Genomic DNA, 9,721 nt, shown 5'->3' on the forward strand with positions numbered 1-9,721 from the left:
GAGGGGGCCCCATGATGGGATTAGTGCCCTTCCATGTAAAGATACTAGATACACACTACCCATAGAAGACCGTGCCAACACATGGTGAAAAGTAGATCACCTGCACACCAAGAAGAAAAGGGGAACTAGACCTGTGGTCAGGTTGGACTTGGACTTCCAGGCCAGCACAGTGAGAAATCAGACATCTCCAAGCCGTGGAGAAGGCTCTCACCAGAAAGTAGGACCTTGGCCTTGGACCTCCCAATTTCTAGAACTATGGGAAATGAATTTTTTGTTTAAGCCGCCCAGCCCTTGGCATTTTGTTACAGCAAGCCAAACAGATTAGATAATGCATCTAAGGATTGTTCCACCGAGAACGGCTGTCTTCATCCAGCCCTCTCAGGACAGGAAGAAACTCAGATAAAATCCACAGACAGTTCTCCATGCCCAGTTAACAGCCCATCTAAGATAAAATCTGGGTTTTAGTTCTACCAGTTCAAAGATGACAGGGTTCACTGTGTACTGGCTCTAGTTGCTGATGGTAGCTGCGGAGAGGGTGGTGTTGGGAGAGATTCTGAGGCCAATTCGGACCTCAGCTGATGTGATACCATGACTGGCAGGAAAGGCAGTGATTTGGAGGTTGGGACCTCAGAATCCAGCTATGCTAGCAGCTGGGGGAATGGCTAAGTAGGTCTACTGGCTAGCTTTACGTCAACTTGACAGAAACTAGAGTCATCAGAGAGGAGGAAGCCTCAAATAAGAAAATGCCTCCATAAGACAGGGCTGTAGACAAGCCTGTAGAGCAGGCTTAATTAGTGATTCATGGGGGATGGTCCAGCCCATTGTGGGTGGGATCCTGCCTGGGTTGGTGGTCCTGGGCTCTGTAAGAAAGCAGGCTGAGCCTGCCACAATGAGAAAATCAGTAAGCAACACTCCTCCATGGCTGCTGCATCAGCTCCTGCTTCCAGGTTCCTTCCCGGCATTCATTCTGCTTTTGATGATGAACTGTTATATGGAACTGTGAGCAAAATACATCCTTTCCTCCTCAAGTTGCTTTTGGTCATAGTATTTCATCATAGCAACAGTAACCCTAACTAATAATAGATAAACTACCTGTTGCACAGACATGAGGACCTGAGTTTGCATCCCCAGCACCCCACATACAAGCCTCGCTGGGCAGCATGTGTCTATAATCCCAGGGAGATAGAGACAAGCAGATTGCTGCAGCTCAGCAGCCAGACAGTCTATCTGAAACAGTGAGATCTAAGGTTAGTGAGAGACCCTGACCCAAAACATCACATAGAAAGTAATAAGGAAAGATACCCAGTATTAATCTCTAGCCTCCACATGCATATGTACTAATATGTGCATACCTTCACACATGTGCATGTGCACGCACACACACACACAAAATAATAATAAATGCTAGAACCTAGCCACTCCAACTAAGTAATGTAACAAGAACACCAGGTAGGCACATGAGAACAGCATGACTCTGGTGTGGTCCACAGAGCAGCATCAGCATCTCCTAGAAACTTGTCAGGGATAATCTAGGTTTTGACTCAGACCTAGTGAGTAAGCCTCAGATTGAGGCCACATATCTGTCTAAATGTTCACATGCACCCCCCTCTAAAGTCGAATTTTCTTTTAGTTGCATGTTGAACAAATGGAAGGGCTCATAGATGACCTGAGAATATTAGGATGCTTCTCCCAGCCCTGACCCCTCACAATAAATGGAGAGGGAAATGCCAGGATTGAATATTTTTAGTTCAGAACATCTGTTTTTGCCAGTTCTAAGCCTGCCTTCCAACCACGTGGTCAGCATTGTGCAATCACTGTTCTTCTTCATGACAGAACTTCCATCTTCTGTTAAGTGATGTGTTTGGAAGCCTGAGAGAACCAGAGGGAGCATTTGATTGCTTATATTATTTTGGTTCAAACATGGCTCATGGCCCAGGACTAACTTATTTATTTTTATATGGTACATCATTTCTATTTCATTTTGGAATTGGCCAGCACTCTATTCTCTCCTTTAGCTTCTACCTCATCTGCCACCCAATCCCCTGGCCACCTTTTTCCCCATACCTGCCTCTTCAGTGGAGATTTTTGTGAACAATGACCCATCTGCAGCCTCCAAGCCAAAGAGACTCTGTCTCTTCCAGTGTGGTTTGCTCACCGCCTGTGACCTCAGTCCTAGTGGGGACTTGAAAGGGTAGGGGACTACCCACTGAATGCCATGCATTTTCTACCAGCCTGTCAGCTTTCTCCCTGGTTGCTCCATGGGTGTGGCATGAGCTCCTGGGAAGGGGGCAAGAGCATGAGCGGAGAGCAACAACACTCACCCTTTATTCCAGAACCCACCAGACCCACACGCCAGGCATGCAGCAGGTCTCTGCTCAGCACTGCCCTGGGAAGGGGGGTGAAACAGCCCTTGGATGAGCTAGAATCCTATTACAAGTCCTTGGAGTCAAGCTGCCTCTTTCCAGCCCCTGCCCACCCCCACCCCACCCCCCATTTGCAAAAACAGCCTGTTCTGCATATGGGATGGAAACTCTGTCCTGGCAAAACGCAAAAAGTAAATATTTAAAAGGAAAAAAGCACACGCAAGGAAACAAAATGCCTTGCGTTTATGTTTCCATGGTCAGCCGCCAAGTACCTCCCAGCCTGTTCCCGGCTCATGTTCAGGATGCCATATGGTTTAAGAGCAGGATTGAACCCCTCTCCACAGTCGGGAAAAGCCCCAGTCCGGCAGGTCTGGCCTTTCTCTCCCTGCATTCGTTGTTCATTTTTGAGTTTCTTACATCCTTCCACTGACTGCTGTCCCTGTGTTTACAGGTTTTGGATTTCTGATGGGATCTAAATCTCCAGGCCTCACAAGCCTGCTGGGGACCACATCCGGAAGGGAGTTAAGCCATGCAGAGAACTGAGCCCTGTGTGACATGCTGGAGTTGGCTTTCTAACGTTCCCAGGGTGAATATTCCCCCCAAAAAGTCAGGGCAAAGTTATATATATATATATATATATATATATATATATATATATATATATATATATATATGTATGTATGTATTAACCAGAACTCTCTTTGGTCTCTTACTGGCATGGGGCTAATCCAGCCTTTGGAAGAGAAGGCCTGATCTGGAGAGGAATAGGAGAAACTGAACCACTCCTGGGCCCATCTGAGAGGTGGAAGAGACAGTGAACCACTGAGCGGTTACGTCAATGCCTTGTCTAATTCTCCTTCCCTCAGCAGCCCTACCGTGTCAAAGACTACTGTAAAATAATGTCATAAGAATTAAATTAAATTAAAATACACTATAGAAAGCTTGGCACTCCCTTATCCCAATTCTGAGTGTGGAGGCACAGGGCAGCCTTGATGAGGTGGAGGTCTGAGAAGCAGGTGGACAGGGAAAGGAACTCCTTCCTGCTAAAGATGCTGAGAGCAACAAGCGTCTAGACCTTTTGTCCACATCCAGAGGCACCCGTTCAGATAAAATTTCATTCTTTTCACTTGGCTGCTTCCAGTTTGCACAGGGATTGTTTGATCTGGGTCTCATCACATGCTGATTTGGCTGTGAGAGATGACTTAGCAGAACTGATTCATAGGAGCCCGTAGGCTGGGGGTAATCGCTAGGTGGAAGGGGCAGCAGATGTGTGCTCATCTCTAAAGAGACAGGCGTGACATAAGACAGAATCCTCACATTTATTTCTTGCAGCTCCCAGCCTGGATTCACAGCAAGGCTGCCATTTCCAGGATGTGGAAATGCACACGCTAACCTCATTTACCGCCATGAACTGCCAAGCGATGTTGAAGGATTGTTAAAACAACAGAAAAGAGACCTTAAGAAACCATTTCTCCCATCTCGTCTCCAGCCCCCTCTCACCTCTGATTCTCTGTGGTTAATTTTAGCTTCACCTGCTGTCTGCGGCAAAAAGAAGCTTCTGAGAATTGTGCTGACTGACAAGGCGCAGGGACATACAAGCGAGCAGCAATGGTGAGGTTCACACAGAAGACACAAGCTTTCTTATTATTTATTTGTTTGTTTGAGACAAGGTCCCACTATGTAGTCCTGGCTGTCCTGTACTTCACTGTGTAGATCAGATTAGCCCTTAAATCACAGAAATCCCCCTGCCTCTGCCTCCCAAGCGCTGGGAATCAAGGTATGTGCCACGAAACCTGGCTTAAGATGAAAACATTCTTAAAACTGTAAGTTTCCTAAGAATACAGCTTGGCCTGTACCTCAAGTTTTGATACAAAGTGTCTTGTCCCTCTAATGTATAGGGAATTCATTGTTGTTGGCTGTTTTTTTACTCTTTTGGCTTTCTGTTCTTTGGGGCCCTGCCACCCAGCTCCCAAATAAATCACACACAGAGGCTTATTCTTAATTGTAAATGTTCTTAATTTATTATTAGTTATAAATTATAAACAAGCCTTTGTGTGGCTTGTTTCTAGCCAGTTTTTCTTAACTTTAAATTATCCCATTTGTCTTTTGCCTCGGAGCTTTTATCTTTCTCTTTCTTCTGCAATCTTGTTTTCACTCTTACTCCATGGCTGACAGTGCAGCCGGGTGCCTGGCGACCGGAGTCCTCCTTTCCTCTTTTTCTTGTTCCTTGACCTCCCACTTATGCTCTTCTCCTTCTATTTATTCCCTCTGCCTGCCAACCCCGCCCATTCTTGCTCCTGCCTTGCTATTGGCCGTTCAGCTCTTATTAGGGATTTTAGACAGGTAAAGTAACACAGCTTCAGAGTTAAACAAACGCAACATAAAGAAAGGCAACACATCTCTGCATCATTAAACAAATATTCCACAGCATAAACAAAATGTAAAACATCTTAAAATAATTTTTACAATTCATCATTTCAAATTTGCTCTTTTTTAAAAAAAGAAAAATATATAGGCAGCACCAGATTCTTTCCTTCAGTTGTGTGCCAGTTCAGACTCTCACTAGCAAGTCACTTCATTGGAATTAAATACTATCAATTTACTTATATCCCAACCTAATAAGCAAGCTATCACGTCTTTATTTTATATTTGGCATCTTACCAACTGCTGGTCACAGAGAGCATATGTTCAAATGTTTGATGTTCATTTTTGTTTTGACTTCTGGGAATCATCCACTTTCTTATATTTTTGCTCAATAATTTGGAAGAATTTCTCAATTCCAGTGATATTTTTCTCTGGTTTTATCATTTTGCTAATGTTTGGGTACTATCTTTTTCCATGTAAAAATGCCTAATTTTCTTTTTTAGATTAAAAAAAAATTTATATGGCTGGGCACAATAGTGCACGTCTTTAATCCCAGCACTTGGGAGGCAGAGGCAGGTGATCTCTGAGTTCGAGGCCAGCCTGGTCTACACAGTGAGTTCCAGGACAGTTAGGAGTAAACAGAGAAACCCTGTCTTTAAAAAACAAAAGACAAAACAAGCAAACGTCATGTGTATGCACATGAGTATATGTGCAGCATGTTTGTTCAGGATCCCAAGGAGACCAGAGGGCAGCAGATCCCCTGGAACTGGCATTATGGCAAGGTATGAGTCACCCTGTGAATACTAGGAACCTAGCCTAGTCCTCTGTAAGAGCAGTAAGTGCTCTGAACCTCTGAACCGTCTCTCCAGCCCTTGATTGTTTACGTAGTCAAATTATGAGACTTTCCCATGAAACTCTTAGGGTTTCCATCTTGCTTTCAAAACCTTCTCATTCTACAGGCTCAAAACCCAAATGTTCCAAAGGTCTGATCCAAATTGCTCTTAAATTAGCTATTAACTGAGGAAGTTTCATGTGTTTGTGGTACTGTCTTTTCCTATTAATGGATCAACAGACGTGGTCCATGTCCAGTTGCAGCTCAAGTCCACTTTCATACAAACAGTTGCTGAGGCAGAACATCTTGTATGCCCTGTCTGCATATGGTTGCCCCTACACCACAGTGACATCACTGAAGGTGACCAAAGAGCCACTCTCATCTGCACAGACTAAAATACCCAGTATGATGTTGAATTCTACCAGCCAGTTCATGTATAAATAAATTGCAGCTATTTCAAGCAAAAGCAACAAGTAGAAATAGCTAAGATAACTAGCTAAAGTCATCAAACAGGAAAACTGACGTTATTAGTACTAATATCAAGGCAAGCTTTTAACTAAGTAACTCGAGGATGTTATTTCCTTTAGCAAAATGTCTCTAAATGAAATGTCAATTATACAGATGAAAATAGCAATCAACAAATAGTACTATAAGTAAACACAATTACTTTTGAAGAGAAGCATTGATAATAGCAAACACAAACTTTAATGATTATTTTGGCTATACACTTGATAATCAGTACATAGCTGTGTTCTGGGTTACTTAATTATGCACAGGACATTGGCCTTTAACAAAACATTGTATTTAGGAATCTCATCTGTGAGGATGAATGTCATCTTTAATTTGCCACTTCCAAATTTCCTTTATTTTAAGTTACCCGTATGTGTGTGTGAGAGGACGTGTGTGGGACGGCATACATGTGCACGCGAGTGAAGGTGCTGTGGAGGCTAGCAGAGGACTTTGTGTCTCCCTGGGGCTGGAATCACGGGCGTTGTGAGCCACATATTGTGAGTGCTGACTTTAGTCCCTGGCGGGAGGAGCCAGTGCTCTTCACTGCTGAGACACCTCCCAGACCCCAGTGTCATCTCCAGATTTCATAAGCAGAAATGTAAATCCCAAATAAGGTACAACAATATAACTGAAGGAAAGAAAAAAAAAACACGTTTGATCCAGGTTTTAAAATATTTTAATGAATTATTTTAGAATTTCATACACTATATTTCGATCATATTCGTATCCTTCCAAGTCCTGCCGGATCCATCCCCCTATTCCATACCCACCCGACTTTGTGTCCTCAGTTTCTCTTTCTAGCTATCAAATCAAGTTGGTACTGTCTATTTGCTCTTGGGTGTGTGATCATCCAATGAACATGTTTGATCAACAGGAGCCATGTCCAGAGGTTGAGTCTACAGAAAGTAAAGGTGAAGCAATAAATTTCCAAAATCATTTACTAAAAACTATTTCAGTGGATCAAAGAAGTTCTTTTATTTATCTGAGTGACAGGTACAAAAAGACCCTTTCAGAAAAAAAGAAGAAAAAAAAAAACAGGCTGTTGGAAAATTTTCTGTTTGTATTGTATTGTGTGCGTGGAAGAAGCCTAATGGAGTTATTAAATGTGCTACTTTTGTGATTTTTTTTCCACCACTTTTGACAGCACAGTTAGATGGATGAAGCCAAGGGTTCTTTGTCTTTATTTCATTGCCAAGAGACTGCAGTTCTTTCCAGAAGTCTAAATCAGATTGACGAAATATTTGTGAAATTAAAAGTGCATCAAAAAAAGTGTAGCGCAGTTGTCTCCAGCAACGGGTCAGCGTGGTGAAGGCAAAGTGATTTAGGAATCACGGGCTCCCAGTTTGTTCTCACTCTTCAGCTCTCTATTAAGCAAGCGATTACGGCAGAGAGCTGCTGTCCAGACCCCCAGGGGAGGAGGTCTTTCTCGTCACTCCTGTTCATCCGAAGATAAACTGCATGGCATAGGAGACGCTCTGGACTGGCTTTGTCGTGGAACTTTACAAAATGTTCCAACAGACTCAAACAGTGGTTAATGCGAGTTCAAAGGTTGCTAAAGCCGCCTTCTGATTGGCTCCTTCTGCTGCTCGACTGTGCGATCAGCCCCTTGGCTGCTTGCTAAGGAGGCCCCGCTTTGCTGGAAGATACTGATGAGAAAATTCACCCCATCTCTGTGAAGGTTTTTGCTAGTTCCTCTGCCTGTTCTGTGGCCCTCTCACCTTCCCACAGACAAAAACGTACTGGGTTTGACCCATATGCAAGAAGAGCGAAGATGCGTGGACCCAGTGGTCCCGTATTACCCTGGAAACCAGTTCTTGCTCATTGTGGCATTTTTTAGTTCTAATGTTTAAGATAATCTGTTCTTCGTGAACACGAAAGAACACTAGAAATAAATACGACCAAATGTATTTGTCTGTTCTCTTACACTATTCCACAGTTTAGTAAGTAGGGCAGAGAGACAGAGTCAGGGCATCCAGGAGCTCCCTGAGTATCACATTTAGCCAATCAAATAGAGACCCTGTCTCAGAACATAAGACGGGACTATGAGAAAGACACCCAAGTCAGAACCTGAAAACAACCTAAATGTCCCTCGACTTAAGGCGGTATAAGAAAAGTGTGGTACATTTACACAATGGAGTACTACACAGCAGAAAAAAATAATGACATCTTAAAATTTGCAGGCAAATGTATTGAGCTAGAAAACATCATATTGAGTAAGGTAACCCAGACCCAGAAAAACAATTATCATATGTACTCACTCATAAGTGGTTTTTAAACATAAAGCAAAGAAAACCAGCCTACAAATCACAATCCCAGAGAACCTAGACAATAATGAGGACTCTAAGAGAGACATAGATGGATCTAATCTACATGGGAAGTAGAAAAAGACAAGATCTCCTGAGTAAATTGGAAGCATGGGGACCATGGAAGAGGGTTGAAGGGGAGGAGAAAGGAAGGGAGGGGAGCAGAGAAAAATGTATAGCTCAATAAAAATCAATTAAAAAAGAAAGACACCCAACATAGTCCTGACCTCACACACACACATGTATGAACATAGTCACACAAACAAAAGATAAAATAAAAAATTTTTAAAGGTTTTTTTTTTTTGGATTTTGTGGAATTTTTGGTGGGGTTAGGTTTTTTTGTTTGTTTGTTTGGTTGGTTGGTTGGTTGGGGTTTTTTTGACATTTTTTTGAGACAGGGTTTCTCAGTAGCTATGGAACCTGTCCTGGAACTCACTCTGTAGATCAGGCTGGCCTTGAACTCTGCCTGTCTCTGCCTCCTGAGTGCTGAGATTAAAGGTATGCACCACCACCACCCGGCTAAAATTTTTAAAATTTTAAGTAACTGACAGGAGTCAATGAGGTGGTTTAGCAGGTAAAGGCACTTATGGCCAAGTCTAATGTGTGTGTGTGTGTGTGTGTGTGTGTGTGTGTGTGTGTGAGAGAGAGAGAGAGAGAGAGAGAGAGAGAGAGAGAGAGAGAGAATGTGCGTGTGCATGTATGTATGTATGCCTGCCTGCCTGCCTGCCTGTCTGTCTCTTTGTCTGAGCCCTTCCATGTCAAACATTAATAAAGAAAATGCCCCATAGGGGCTGGAGAGATGGCTCAGTGGTTAAGAGCATTGCCTGCTCTTCCAAAGGTCCTGAGTTCAATTCCCGGCAACCACATGGTGGCTCACAACCATCTGTAATGAGGTCTGGTGCCCTCTTCTGGCCTTCAGACATACACACAGACAGAATATTGTATACATAATAAATAAATATTTAAAAAAAAAGAAAATGCCCCATAGGCTCACCTGCAGCTCAATCTGTTGTAGGCAGTTTCTTAGCTGAGGTTTCAGTTTATCAAGGTGACAAGTTATTACAGGGCTGTCTTTCCCACCTTAATTAACCCAATCTGGAAACTCCTTCACAAACCTGCCCAGAGATTTGTTTCTGGATCCCCCTAAGCTGACTACTGCATCTGTTATGTAGCTACACTAGATTTGTTTCTGGATCCCACTAAGCTGACTACTGCATCTGTTACGTAGCTACACTATTACTCAGCTGAGAACTTTTATCTTCTAACTTAACACATAGTCTTGGTTCAAATTTAAATTGTTTTCCAAAGGCTCACATGTTGAGGGTATAGGTGCCAGATGATAGGCATTA

General features: G+C 43.1%; 1 long non-coding RNA gene across 1 annotated transcript; it reads left to right on the top strand.

Annotated features, from left to right (window-relative positions):
* Window positions 1-2,694: 2,694 nt before the first annotated feature.
* LOC146892141 (uncharacterized) lies at window positions 2,695-3,284 on the top strand. Its single transcript, XR_015005263.2, has 3 exons — window positions 2,695-2,731; window positions 2,815-2,949; window positions 3,096-3,284. It is a non-coding gene; the product is annotated as an uncharacterized LOC146892141 (long non-coding RNA).
* Window positions 3,285-9,721: the final 6,437 nt, after the last annotated feature.

Source organism: Myodes glareolus, chromosome 14 (assembly GCF_982192425.1).
Source record: "Myodes glareolus chromosome 14, mMyoGla1.1, whole genome shotgun sequence".
NCBI lineage: Eukaryota > Metazoa > Chordata > Mammalia > Rodentia > Cricetidae > Myodes > Myodes glareolus.